The sequence below is a fragment of the Pleurodeles waltl genome, chromosome 2_2 (genome assembly GCF_031143425.1).
Source record: "Pleurodeles waltl isolate 20211129_DDA chromosome 2_2, aPleWal1.hap1.20221129, whole genome shotgun sequence".
NCBI classification, from domain to species: Eukaryota; Metazoa; Chordata; class Amphibia; order Caudata; family Salamandridae; genus Pleurodeles; species Pleurodeles waltl.
The window spans coordinates 1,123,853,924-1,123,868,726 of NC_090439.1; positions in this window are offsets into that span (position 1 = coordinate 1,123,853,924).

A 14,803-nucleotide genomic window follows, 5' to 3' on the forward strand; every position below is an offset into this window, starting at 1 on the left:
CCTGAGCAACTGTGTCCTGTTTTTTCTGTTTAGGAACAGTGTACCTTTTTGATTTTTGGATATAGTTAGTTAATCTCCCTGTCCCCCCTTTGGTTTGTTCATCCTTCCATTCACCTTCTGACACAACCACATAGTCACAACAAAAGATCGGCAATAAATCAAAAGAAAGCAGGTAGAAAAAAGAAAATATGCTGCCTTCTAAACACAGCAGGCATATGTTTGCGCAAGCCAAGAGGAATTTCCACAACGGAATGATAGCAGTCGCCGCCCTCAAGCTCAACTTTGACATGACAGAGATGCTCATGATTGGCTCTGCCCCTTCTGCCTGGAACGACTCCTGATGGCCCACCGCTCTGGGTAACGCCCCCGCCTCCACTGACCATGCGCGCAACCTGGGCATTAGCCTAGACTCCTCTTTATCGATGACCCACCAAGTTAACGCCATCTCCGCATCAAGCTTCCACACCCTCAGTCTCCTGCAGAAGATTTTCAAATGGATTACCCCCGACACGAGGAAGACAGTCACCCATGCACTTAGCACCAGCAAACTGGAGTATGGCAACGCAATGTATGTCGGCATCACCGAGAAACTTCAATCAAGGCTTCAAAGAGCCCAGAATGCAGCAGCCAAACTCATCAATCAATCAGGGATTTGTAAAGTGCACTACTCACCCGTGATGGTCTCAAGGGGCTGAGGAGGGCAGGGGGGAGAAGGTTGGGGGGGTGGAATGCTGCTACTGCTTGAACAGCCAGGTCTCGAAGTTTCCTGAAGGTAAGGAGGTCTTTGGTCTGGTGCAGGTGGGTGGAAAGAATGTTCCACGTTTTGGCGGTGAGGTGCGAGAATGATCTACAGCTGGTTGTAGGTCTGCGGATGCGTGGGACGGTTGCAAGAGCGAGATCAGCAGAGTGGAGATGCCGGGTCGGGGTGTAGAAAGAGAGTCGTCTGTTGAGGTATTCTGGTCCGGTGTTGTGCAGTGTGGGTGAGGAGTTTGAAGGTGATTCTCTTGTTGACTGGGAGCCAGTGAAGGTTTTCCAGGTGGCCTGTGATGTGGGAGTGGTGGGGGATGTCCAGGATGAGGTGTGCGTAGGCGTTCTGGATGCGTTGAAGCCTCTTCTGGAGTTTGGCCGTAGTTCCTATGTAGAGGTTATTGCCGCAGTCCAGCTTGTTGCTTACAAGGGTGTGGGTGACTGTTCTTCTGGTTTTGGTCGGTATCCCTTTGTAGATCTTTCAGAGCATGCAGATGGTGTTGAAGCAGGAGGAGGAGATGGCGTTGACTTGCTGGGTCATGGATTGTGAGGGGTCCAAGATGAATCCTAGGTTGTGTGCGTGGTCGGTGGGAGTCGGAGCGGCTCCGAGAGTGGCAGGCCACCAGGAGTCATCCCATGTGGAGGGGGTGGAGCCGAAGATGAGGACTTCCGTTTTGTCGGATCATCGGCGGTGGATATTTACCAAAATATGGCGCACTCCTGTGTTAGCCTTGCGCCTTGGACATCCCCCGACACAGCCGAATCTCCTCCCATCTCAGAGACCTACACTGGCTCCCAGTCATTAAGTGCATCACATGCAAACTCCTGATCCACACCTTCAAGGCACTGCACAACATAGGACCGCCATACCTCAATCACCGCCTCACCTGCTACATACCCAGGAGACGTCTCAGTTATTCCCAGCTCCTTCTTGCAGCCGTCCCCAAGTTCTGGAAAAGCACAGCAGGAGGAAGATCCTTCTCCTGCCTACCAGCCCGGACATGGAACAGGCTACCCCTCAAGCTGAGGCAGACCGCATCACTGAAGCAGTTCAGGAAGGACCACAAGACCTGGCTCTTCGAGTGAGTAGCACACCTACATTCAGTGCCTTGAGACCCTATGGGTGATTAGCCGCGCTTTACAAATCCATGATTGATTGAATAACAAAACAAGGATTGGCAAAACCAATAGGTCTCCCCTACCCGGGATCTATTGGCTTTGTCAATGTATTTTTTAGTGATGTGTTGGGCTGTGGTATGCCATGGCCTTGGTTTCTATACTGTTGTATGGTATGGCCTGTCATTCTATAGTATACTATGGTATAGCCTGTCATTCTGTAGTATGGTATGGTATTGGCCTATTATTTAATGGAACAGGCTACCCCTCAAGCTGAGGCAGACCGCATGACTGAAGCAGTTCAGGAAGGACCACAAGACCTGGCTCTTCGAGTGAGTAGCACACCTACATTCAGTGCCTTGAGACCCTATGGGTGATTAGCCGCGCTTTACAAATCCATGATTGATTGAATAACAAAACAAGGATTGGCAAAACCAATAGGTCTCCCCTACCCGGGATCTATTGGCTTTGTCAATGTATTTTTTAGTGATGTGTTGGGCTGTGGTATGCCATGGCCTTGGTTTCTATACTGTTGTATGGTATGGCCTGTCATTCTATAGTATACTATGGTATAGCCTGTCATTCTGTAGTATGGTATGGTATTGGCCTATTATTTAATGGTATGGTATGATATGGTATGGCCTGCCATTCTATAGTACCGTATGACCTGTCATTTTATGGCATGCTAAGTTACAGCCTGTCATTGTATAACATGATATGGCCTGTCTTATTGTATGGCATGGAATTGTATAGTATGGTATGGCTTGTCATTGTATATTAAGGTATAGTCTGTCTTAGTATGGCATGGTCCGTCATGGTATAGTATGGTATGGCCTGTTATTATATAGTATCGGAAGGCTTGTCATTGTATGACATGGTACGTCATGGTATAGTATGGTATGGCCTGTCATTATATAGTATGGTATGGCCTGTCATTATATAGTATTGGAAGGACTGTCATTGTATGGCATGTGGCATGGTACGTCATGGTATAGTATGGTATGGCCTGTTATTATAAAGTATGGTATGGCCTGTCATTATATAGTATGGCATGGCCTGTCATTGTATGACATGGTATGTCATGTTATAGTATGGTAAGGCCTGTCATTATTATATAGTATGGGATGGCATGTTATTGTATTGCATGGTACGTCATGGTATAGTATGGCATGGCCTGTCATTATATAGTATGAGATGGCCTGTCATTGCATGACATTGAATGGTATGGTATGACCTGTCATTGTATAGTATGGTATAGGCTGCCATTTTTAATATAGTATTTTATGATGTGGCCTGTCATTGCAGAGTCTATTATGGTATGTTATAGCCTGTTATTGTTTAGTATGGTATGGTATGGCCTGTCATTGTATGGTATAGTATGACATGTCTTTCTATGGTATAAGGCAGGCTGTCACTGTATGGTATGGTGTGGCATGGTATTGTACAATATGGTCTGTCATTGTATAGTATGGTATGGTATGGATTGTCATTGTATAGTATGGCACCGTATAGTGGCCTCTGCTGGGTGTTAGCCTTTATGGCTGCACTATCCTTGGCATGGTGGTCTGACCCCATGCCAAATAGCAAGTTAGGCCCCCTGACCCTGTTGGTCATGGTGGGGTTACTCCAGCTCTGGGTAACCTCTTTGGGTAAGCTAGGGGTGACCCTGGCTAAGATAAGATTAGCAGAGGTGGATACCTCTAACCCCAAAATAGAGAGAATGGGTGGAGACATTAAAGATACAGACAAGAGGCAATTCAGACTAGGTCCTATCACTGTGGACGTAGGTCAGTACCCCAGAGGGAATGACCTGAACAGAAGGATGTAAGGCAGAGTAGGCCCTGCAACAAACCAGCCTATTTCCTCTACTCTTCCTCGCCTGACAGACTAGGAAGACTCTCCCAGCTTTGGCTGAGTCTCCTGGCCTGTGGGCTGGGGGGGCTTGTGTAAAGAAATGGCTCCCTGTTGCAGTTACCCCCCACTTTTTGCCTGATACTGATGCTGACTTGACTGAGAAGTGTGCTGGGACCCTGCTAACCAGGCCCCAGCACCAGTGTTCTTTCACCTAAAATGTACCATTGTTTCCACAATTGGCACAACCCTGGCACCTAGGTAAGTCCCTTGTAACTGGTACCCCTGGTACCAAGGGCCCTGATGCCAGGGAAGGTCTCTAAGGGCTGCAGCATGTCTTATGCCACCCTAGGGACCCCTCACTCAGCACAGACACACTGCTTGCCAGCTTGTGTGTGCTGGTGGGGAGAAAAAGACTAAGTCGACATGGCACTCCCCTCAGGGTGCCATGCCAACCTCACACTGCCTGTGGCATAGGTAAGTCACCCCTCTAGCAGGCCTTACAGCCCTAAGGCAGGGTGCACTATACCACAGGTGAGGGCATATGTGCATGAGCACTATGCCCCTAAAGTGTCTAAGCAAAACCTTAGACATTGTAAGTGCAGGGTAGCCATAAGAGTATATGGGCTGGGAGTCTGTCAAAAACGAACTCCACAGCTCCATAATGGCTACACTGAAAACTGGGAAGTTTGGTATCAAACTTCTCAGAATAATAAACCCACACTGATGGCCAGTGGTGGATTTATTAAAAAATACACACAGAGGGCATCTTAGAGATGCCCCCTGTATTTTACCCAATTGTTCAGTGCAGGACTGACTGGTCTCTGCCAGCCTGCTGCTGAGAGACGAGTTTCTGACCCCATGCGGTGAGAGCCTTTGTGCTCTCTGGGGACAGAAACAAAAGCCTGCTCTGGGTGGAGGTGCTTCACACCTCCCCCTGCAGGAACTGTAACACCTAGCAGTAAGCCTCAAAGGCTCAGGCTTCGTGTTACAATGCCCCAGGGCACTCCAGCTAGTGGAGATGCCCGCCCCCTGGACCCAGCCCCCACTTTTGGCGGCAAGTCCAGGAGAGATAATGAGAAAAACAAGGAGGAGTCACTGGCCAGTCAGGACAGCCCCTAAGGTGTCCTGAGCTGAGGTGACTCTGACTTTTAGAAATCCTCCATCTTGCAGATGGAGGATTCCCCCAATAGGGATAGGATTGTGACCCCCTCCCCTTGGGAGGAGGCACAAAGAGGGTGTACCCACCCTCAGGGCTAGTAGCCATTGGCTACTAACCCCCCAGACCTAAACACGCCCTTAAATTTAGTATTTAAGGGCTTCCCTGAACCTAAGAATTTAGATTCCTGCAACTTACCTGAAGAAGAAGACTGCTGAGCTGAAAAACCCCTGCAGAGGAAGAACAGAAGACACCAACTGCTTTGGCCCCAGTCCTACCGGCCTGTCTCCTGCCTTCCAAAAGAAACCTGCTCCAGCGACGCTTTCCAAAGGGACCAGCGGCCTCTGAATCCTCTGAGGACTGCCCTGCTTCAAGAAAGACTAGAAACTCCCGAGGACAGCGGCACTGCTCCAAAAGAACTGCAACTTTGTTTCAAGGAGCAGATTTAAAGACCCCTGCAACTCCCCGCAAGAAGCGTGAGACTTGCAACACTGCACCCGGCAACCCCGACTCGGCTGGTGGAGAAACAGCGCTTCAGGGAGGACCCTCCGGCGACTCTACGACTGTGAGTAACCAAAGTTGTCCCCCCTGAGCCCCCACAGCGACGCCTGCAGAGGGAATCCCCAGGCTCCCCCTGACCGCGACTGCCTGAACTCCATTTCCCGACGGCTGGAAAAGACCCTGCACCCGCAGCCCCCAGCACCTAAAGGAACGGAACTCCTGTGCAGGAGTGACCCCCAGGAGGCCCTCTCCCTTGCCCAGGTGGTGGCTACCCCGAGGAGCCCCCCCCTTGCCTGCCTGCATCGCTGAAGAGACCCCTTGGTCTCCCATTGAAAACTGAAGGAAACCCGACGCGTGTTTGCACACTGCACCCGGCCGCCCCCGCGCGGCTGAGGGTGTACTTTCTGTGCTAATTTGTGTCCCCCCTGGTGCCCTACAAAACCCCCCTGGTCTGCCCTCCAAAGACGCGGGTACTTACCTGCTGGCAGACTAGAACCGGGGCACCCCCTTCTCTCCATTGAAGCCTATGTGTTTTGGGCACCTCTTTGACCTTTGCACCTGACCGGCCCTGAGCTGCTGGTGTGATAACTTTGGGGTTGCTCTGAACCCCCAACGGTGGGCTACCTTGGACCAAAAACTGAAACCTGTAAGTGACTTACTTACCTGTTAAAACTAACAGTAACTTACCTCCCCCAGGAACTGTGAAAATTGCAGTGTCCACTTTTAAAACAGCTTATTGTGTTGTATGTAAAAAGTATACATGCTAAAGTAATGATTCAAAGTTCCTAGAGTACTTACCTGCAATACCTTTCAAATGAGATATTACATGTAAAATTTGAACCTGTGGTTCTTAAAATAAACTAAGAAAATATATTTTTCTATAACAAAACCTATTGGCTGGATTCGTCTCTGAGTGTGTGTACCTCATTTATTGTCTATGTGTATGTACAACAAATGCTTAACACTGCTCCTTGGATAAGCCTACTGCTCGACCACACTACCACAAAATAGAGCATTAGTATTATCTCTTTTTGCCACTATCTTACCTCTAAGGGGAACCCTTGGACTCTGTGCATGCTATTCCTTACTTTGAAATAGCACATACAGAGCCAACTTCCTACAACTATTGTTTTATTTTTCATCTGCTGGCTCAGCCAGCAGTGCAGGGAGGGGTGGGGCTGGGCCACAGGAGGGGGTAGAGGGGAGGTGGAGTGGAGTGCCCTAAGTGCGCATGTGTGTTTGGCTGATGGTCTTAGGCCGGCCAAACACACACACGCCTTTAGTTTTCTCCAACCCGGCTGTGTTAAACAGCCAGGCTGGAGAAACTGCACATACCTCAGGGCAATGTCTGAGCCCAGGCAAAGCTGCTCAGACCAATCCTGACACTGCTTTCATGCTAAGTTTAGCATAAGAGCAGCAGTAGGATTGCTGGAGAGCCTGTGCTGGTGTCCCAGTGAATGCTGGGATATCATCAGGAGCAGAGGAGTGTGGCAGCTGGAGGCGGCGGAGACAGCGGGAACGGTAAGCGTTTTTGTTTTTTTTATTGGTTTTCCACTGTCCCCATCATTCCCCCTGGTCCCCCCTTGACATTTGTGGTGGTCGCTGCTGAAAGCCACCCCTCCTCCTGTTCTTCACAAGGATTCTCTCTCCTTTCCCCCAACCTTAAATGTAAGATAGTGAAAAATCTGGAATACTGGCAGATTGTTATCTTTGCAAAAGCAATTTAAGTTGGTAAATGTTGACAAATTGTAAATCTGCCAGTCAGGATGTGGAATTTGTGATCACGCTGAATCCTTAAGTATCACTTCGGTGCACAAACATTTTGTGAATCAGAACCTTACTTTCAAAGTAATACCCCTACTGTGGGAGGCTGGCTTGGTGTTTGGTGGGTACCTATGGTACTTACACCTTATACCAGGTCCATTTGTCCCTTATTAGTGAAGTGTAGTCAGTGTCTAGAAGCCAGGCTCTCTTGAGGTAGCTGTGGATGAGCAGCCAAGGCTTATCTAGGAGACATGCAAAGCTCATGCAATACCACTGTAGTCACACAGTACTTACACACATGAAAGAAAATACTCAGTATTACAAAAATAAAGGTACTTTATTTTGGTGACACAAATACCAAAAATACCATACAAGCCTTGGCAGCTGCAAAGGATGAGGTGCATGGGGGTACTGTCCTGCGTGGGCAGGCAAGGGCTTATCTCCATCCAAGTTGGACAGAAGAGAGGACCGTCGGGACCACTTCAGTCTACCACCCGTGATGCAGGATCCACGCAACTCAGCAGGAGAGGGGATCCACGCAGCCAGTCATTGATGCCGTTGGTGCCTGAAGAAGCGGGGGAGTAACTCATTCATCCCAAGGGAGATTCCTTCTTCCTTCTGATGCAGGCTGAAGATGGGCTATCCTCAGAGGATGCATGACTGAGGAAATGTTGCAGTTGCTGGAAGGAGCCATGGATACAATGTTGCAGAAGACTTCTTGCTTCTTTGTTGCAGCTTGCTGGGCCCTGGAACATCCAAATGCAGTTTCTTCAGTCAGGAAGTCAAAGTGGAGGGTGCAGAGGATTCCTGCTGGAGTCTTGCAATCCAAATCTGAGAAACCACCCAAGAGAGAGACCCTAAATTGCCCTGAAAGGGGGATTGGCCACCTAGCTGGGTGACCACCTATCAGGAGGGGGCACTGACGTCACCTGCTGGCTCTGGCCACTCAGATGCTCACAGAGTTCCCTGCCAACCTTGAATCCAAGATGACAAAACCCAGGGACCCTCTGGAGGGGCTCTGAGCACCACCCCTGGGGTGGTGATGGACAGGAGAGTGGTCACTCCCCTTTCTGTTGTCCAGTTTTGCGGAAGAGCAGGGACTGGGGGTCCCTGAACCGGTGTAGACTGGTTTATGCAAGGAGGGCACCAAATGTGCCCTTCAAAGCATTGCCAGTGGCTCGGGAAGGCTTCCCACCCCAGCCTGTAACACCTATTTCCAAAGGTGTAACACCTTTCTCCCAAAGGAAATCCTTTGTTCTGCCTTCCTGGGCTTGAGCTTCTCAAGCAACAGGAGGGCAGAAACCTGTCTGGGAGGTGGCAGCAGCTGGGGCTGCCTGAAAACCCTCAGAAGGCTGTAATGGCAATACTGGGGGTCCTCTAAGGAGCCCCCTAGAGTGCACGGGATCATACAACCAATGTTTGCAAAAAGCATTGGGATATGATTCCAACATGTTTGCTACTAAACATGCCTGTGACCTTGTGCAGTCAAAAGTGGCAGTGAAAGGGTGCTTGCACCTTTTCATGCAGGCTGCAATGGCAGTCCTGCGGAAACCTTTGCTTAGGCTCCTTATGGGTTGCAAAATATATGCTGCAGCCCATAGGGATCCCCTGGAACCCCAATGCCCTGGGTACCTAGGTACCATATACTAGGGACTTATAATGGGACACCAGTGTGCCAATTGTGGGATGAAATACAGAGTTAACAGTCCTGGTTAGCAGGATTTCAGCAGACACTGCCAAACACACTGCCAAACAGTCCAAAAGTGGGGGTAAACAAGGTAGGAAGAGGCTACTTTCCTACACCTACCCACTGGACAGCAGACATCCCAAAACATATACATGCTTTAAATAAATTCAACAGTAATCCAAACACGTGTTGGCAAAGCTCATAGGTCTTACCTATGCGAGCTCTATTAGCATTTTCAGTATTTTTTTGCCATGTTGTACATCATGAAGGCTGCCGTAAAAAAAAATAAAAGCACTTTTCATTTACTTTCAACAATGCTGCCCAGCATCAGGCCTAAAAAATACATTGACAAAGCCAAATAGCTCTATTTGGTTTTGTGAATGTTTTTATAAGTCGTGTTGCCAAGCAGCACGTCTGCTGTGTAGCATGACTGATAATAAAAAAAAGTGCCATGACGCAGCCAGCATGGACCACGTCATAGAGCTGTTTTTTAAATTCACTTTCAGCCATGTTGCACAGCAACCACTCTGCTGTACAACATGAATAAAAGTACTATTCACAAAGCCAATAGATTTCGCATAGGCAAGACCTATTGGATTCGACAATGCCTGTGTTTTATAGGGATTGTGTATTATCTGTCAGATGTTCAGGGTGATTGAAGTAGAAAGGAATCCAGATGCGAAATGTATAATTACCAAAAGCCATGAAAAACAGTCGTGCACCCAGAACAGAGACAGAGGGGAGTCTGGATCTGCTGCTGCTCGGCAGGAAGGAAGATTTCACAAGCTCTTCTTTCCACATCACAGAAAACAGCAGGTGGCATTATTCACAAGGTAAATACCCCTCTATCAACTCATCTTGTAAACAGAGGACAAAGGAAGAGAGGGCATAACAGAGGTAAAACACAGATGGAAGGCTGGCATATCATCGAGCACTTAAAACAATTTGGAGTGTTGTGGGTGCTAAATACTCAGCCGGCTAGAAACAAACAACAATGTGGGGAGAGGGAGCCCAGACAAGGACGGGATGTGGGCAGATGCAAGCAACAACGAGGAGAGACGGCGACAGGAAAAGGAACAGCAACATTTAAAGGTCCTGAATCTGAATAGTAGATGGATACTAATAAAGACATTAATCAGCACTTGGTCCATGTTTCATCAGAGACAAACACTTGAAGAGAGAAAGATGACCAATGAGAAGCATGAAAATGAGAGTGATGGTGAAACCAACCAATGGTAAATAATGGGCGGGCTCTAAGCCTTTTTTAAGTTACAAAAGATCTTTCAAGGAACAACGCATGCACTGTCTCAGGTTAGACTTGAAAAGGAAAAGTGCACACTCATGCTGATGTGCAGTTGATATTATTTTATGCAGTAAATATTATTATACAATCAAAACATGGTGGCTGCATGCTGATGCATTTGAACTAAGAGTTCTTGTACTCACCATAACATTCATACAGCTTCTCTTCAACTGTACAACACTATTAAACTAAGTGAAAATACTAAAATAATCCAGACATGCCAGTATCATTCCCATATGCGGGGAAAACATTGCACAAATGTGTTGTCAGTTGGCATGAGAAATAAAAGATACTCTACCCAAGCTCTACATTTTCAAATTAGAGCTCAACCCCTACCAGGAAAATTGCTTTGAGCATGGTAACTCATCACATTGGTACTCTGAAATATTTCATGGAAATACAAAATGTAAATGACTCAATAGAGTTGTGTCTAATAAATTAAGTCTCAAAGGTATTAAGTAAACTGATATAACTCTCCAAAATCCCCTTAGACCCTAATTAAATCCAAATTACACATGGATAAGAAACAAACATGGGCACAGCAATAGGTCTCATCTTTGGGACCTACTGATTTTAGCAATGCTTTTTGCCGAATTTGTTCAACATTTTGACAATGCTGTGCAAAAAAAAGAAAGAAAAAAGCATGATGAAGCAGCAGCTGTTGGCACTCACGTAATTCTGTAGGCTCACGCATGCATTATGACATATGCTTGCACATACGTCACCATGTACGCACTAACACACCTACAGAATGACGCAGCACAATTTTATTTTTTTATTGATTGCTCTAGAGGCACCAATGTAGCAACTCGATTTAGACTCCATTGTTTACATGCCATCATTGCACAAATACACATTTACATTTGGCATTATATTTACTGTGTGCCTTAATATTATTAACATGTGTGAATACTTAAATGCATTAGTGAAATGTAATAATGGAAAATGGAAGCTTTATGAAAGTGCACACTAAAGTTCATTTAAATTACTTACATGGATTCCTTATTCACATTTTATATTTACACATTAAGTTGTAATTGCCAAAGTAAATATGTATTCTTTATTCTTGTTCAGCATTTATTTTGACAAGTATATGTGTAATCATGTATTCAAAACGCATATTCAGAGTTGATTAAAGTTAGCCTGACTAAAGGCATTCCTTTTAAAATGTATGTTGCTTGGATACTGTGTTCTTTCTTTTGCAGGTGTATTTCAAGGCTTTGTTATCTAGAGAAAAGGAGTATTGTTTTATGTATTAGCTTTGCTGATAGTAAAGCCTGAGAAGAGACATCTTGACAAGAGATGTGAAGATCTAATGAGCAGCTGAAGTCTCCTATTCATCGGGTACCAGGAACAGGGATGTTCAGTGTTGCAGAACTGTAACTGTCCAAGTTCTGTGGGATGAGAAATTCAGGTGAAGTTGCAAATGCACATGATGGACAAGGGAATTATTGGTTCCTGGTGGGAGGGAAGAGATATCATGATGTTGAAGGTTTTGTTTGATTTAATTAACGCTTACGCTGTTAGAAGTTAAGGCAGATTCCCTTAAACCTTGAGGGGTACTCTCTGGTTCCTTTATTCTTGCAAATGTGAAGCTTCATGCTAAACACTTAGGCGCATATTCAGGAGGCCCTAGCGCCACCTTAGCAGCCCCATATGGTCATTTATTTATGCTAAGGCAGCGCTAAAGTGGCTTTTCCCCCATGCCATTTTTTACAAAGTGGTGCAATACATGCATTGCGCAGCTTTGTAAACCTCTGTAACACATTATGCATGCGCCAGCCATCACGTGTGCAAAGGGGGCGTACTGGTGATAGGAGGCCCAGAAAAATGGTGCAGTGAAATTTAACAGATTTCACTATGCCATTTTGGGCATCATTTTTAATGCCTGCTCAGTGCAGGTATTAAAATGATGCACTTGTAAAAAAAAAGCTATGGGCCTCCTTGCATTTTGCTACAGTAGCATCAACATTTTTTACGATAATGTAGCAAAGCACCACGATAGCGTAAAAAATGTAGGTGCTATTGGGCTAACGACTGTCATGGCGTGCCGTATTATACAGTGCAAACATGGTGTTATTAGGCGCCGGTGGGGGGCGGGGGGGGGAAGAGGGGTGCAGAAAAAGTTGCGCATCAGATCTAATGTGCCACTTTTTCTTGAACATGGGCCATTGAGTTTTTCTAGAAGACGTCTACTGAAGCCTTCAGTAGGCTGACACCTTCTTGCATTTCCACTTTTCCCTAAGATTTCATTCAAACTATTCTCATTTAGAACTCTGATTAGATCATTTTGGAATCATTTCTTGTTGAGGAGAAAGAGCAGGATTTGCTTTATGGAACACCTATTTCTAATTCTTAGTTTGTCTATTGCTGTGGTTGTTACTGGCTTGCATCTTAATCTGATGAGACTAAACCGATTGCAATATTTCAGCTCCCCAGCTGTGATGCTGTATCTTTTTAACATTGTCATGACATGCTAGACTGATTATTGACTGGAAATAAAATTACTTAAATTCAGTCACCGACACCTGGTCTTTATTGTGTGGCTAAATGGGCTTAACGTAATTTAATTTTGAATTGCTTATTATTGTTATTTCCCTCAATGTCTCAGTCCACTTAAAATGATTACTCACATGGGAGATTGTGATTCACGCCCCTGTGCACTCTCTCCACTTAGATCAGTAAATAAAAAGAAAAGCAATTTTAAGTGTGCTTAAACACTTTTATTGGTAGCAGAGAGCCGGGCAGCAAATGGCAGCTGGAATGCCCTCCAAGAATGAAACTTTACTTTTTAATGTTGTATTTTATTGAAATGCTTGTGAGGGATGGGGAGCAAGAAGGACTCCCCATATTTCAGAATTAAATAAAAGCATACAAAAGGAACCAAATACTCTTTCATACCACCTCAAACTATGGACATGTCCTCAGAATCTACCCAAGTCAATGTCTCCTGCTGTAATGATGGTAAGACACATATGATACTCAACATTACTGATGACATCACAGGTCTTCTCTGTGGAAATTATATCAACATCAACAAAAACACTATTAACTGAGAACAAAAACAAATATGAACTGACAACTAGACAACCTTTACCTCTCTCTCTCACACCACAACTTGCAGGAAATTATCACCTCTACCAAACCATCCATGTAAACTGGACCATAACGCTTTGTGGTTGCTTCACGAAGGAGCTCAGCAGTCTTTCTAAGAAGTTGCAACGATCGCAGTTTTCCAGGAGTAGTTGCAAACATAGCCAGTTACGCATGCGTCGCTGTGCACACCGACAATACACAGGTAAATGCTGCAAAAAGTGCCATCTGCACAAGTCTGCCCTTTTCATCCAATAGGAAAAATGTTATTCCCCCTGTGGAGAATCTCCTTGCCCTGACCTCCTGACATTTGGCTTTGGGGTGGGGAATTACTCTCCCCATTCCAACTCTTGCAATGGATTTACTTGTGGACTTGGCAGGAGTAAATCTGTGATCATTCCCAGAAAAGGCTGAGCTTTTTCCATACACAAGTGTGTGGGTATGCACAAACGTTCCAGAGCATCACTGCAATCAAACAGAGACAACACAGTTACGGTGCAGTGGACACTGACATCCTGCAGGTGGATCCTACCTGCTTGATCACACCTAGCTATCAACAAATCCGGAAGGAATTGTTACTCTGAAGGCTTTTCGTTTCTTTAGGTTTTCAATTTCTTCAGTAAGAATAGGGAAGTATAGATCTACTATTTATAACTTCACATCTATGTAACTTGAAGGTACCCCTAAAGATACATATATGTGAAGTTAGGTATAGAAAATCTAGACTTAGTTACCTGTCAACATTTTATTTTTCGATATTCTGTTCTTGATATTCTGTCCCATCGATATTGTTGACTGGCTATTGAGGGGGCGCACCTTCTCCGCGTTTTCCCTGACTACCACTCTCCAATGGTGCCCCTTATCTCGCCATAGCCTTCTCACACTGTATGAATTTATTTAATATCACTATTCAGACCAATGTAGGGTGTCATAATACTTTACGAACACACACATTATACAGAGATAATAAATTATACATGTGTGTAAATCGCTCTATAAGAAATGTTACATAGGACTCAAAGGTGTAGAAGCCACATGTCATCCATACTGGTAGGGAGTATATTTTAAGAGTGCTTAGTCTGGAGAAGCACAAACTCAGGATTTAAAACAACCCACAGTAGTTGGAGTTGCTTTATTTACAAAAAAGTCTCTATAACAAAGAGCGGTAGCCCGCTGAGATGCCTACATAAAATACAATTCTGTGATCTGCATGCTAGTTGTGCTTTACTTCGGGTACATTAACCCTCTGCCCTACTTTACGATGAGTCAAAATTGCAACTAGACAAAACTCAGTTCTCTCCAGCAGGTACATTATTCACCAGCGGTATCTTGACTTTTTTATCATTACCTGAACATTGCTGCGCACACATGGATCTCTACAGCACCGGCCTTTAATCCTGTAAGATATTTCAAAATGCAGTGTCCCCCTGGGTCGGTTCCCTGTGCAGTGACACCGGTCACACTGATCTACAGCCATCACTGAGGAGGGCAACATTCCTTTACACCTGGTATGGAAGGCTAGGCGACAGGAGATGCTGCAGTCATTGGGGAGTGCCGGTTTGACAGTCCCTTTAGAGGGACC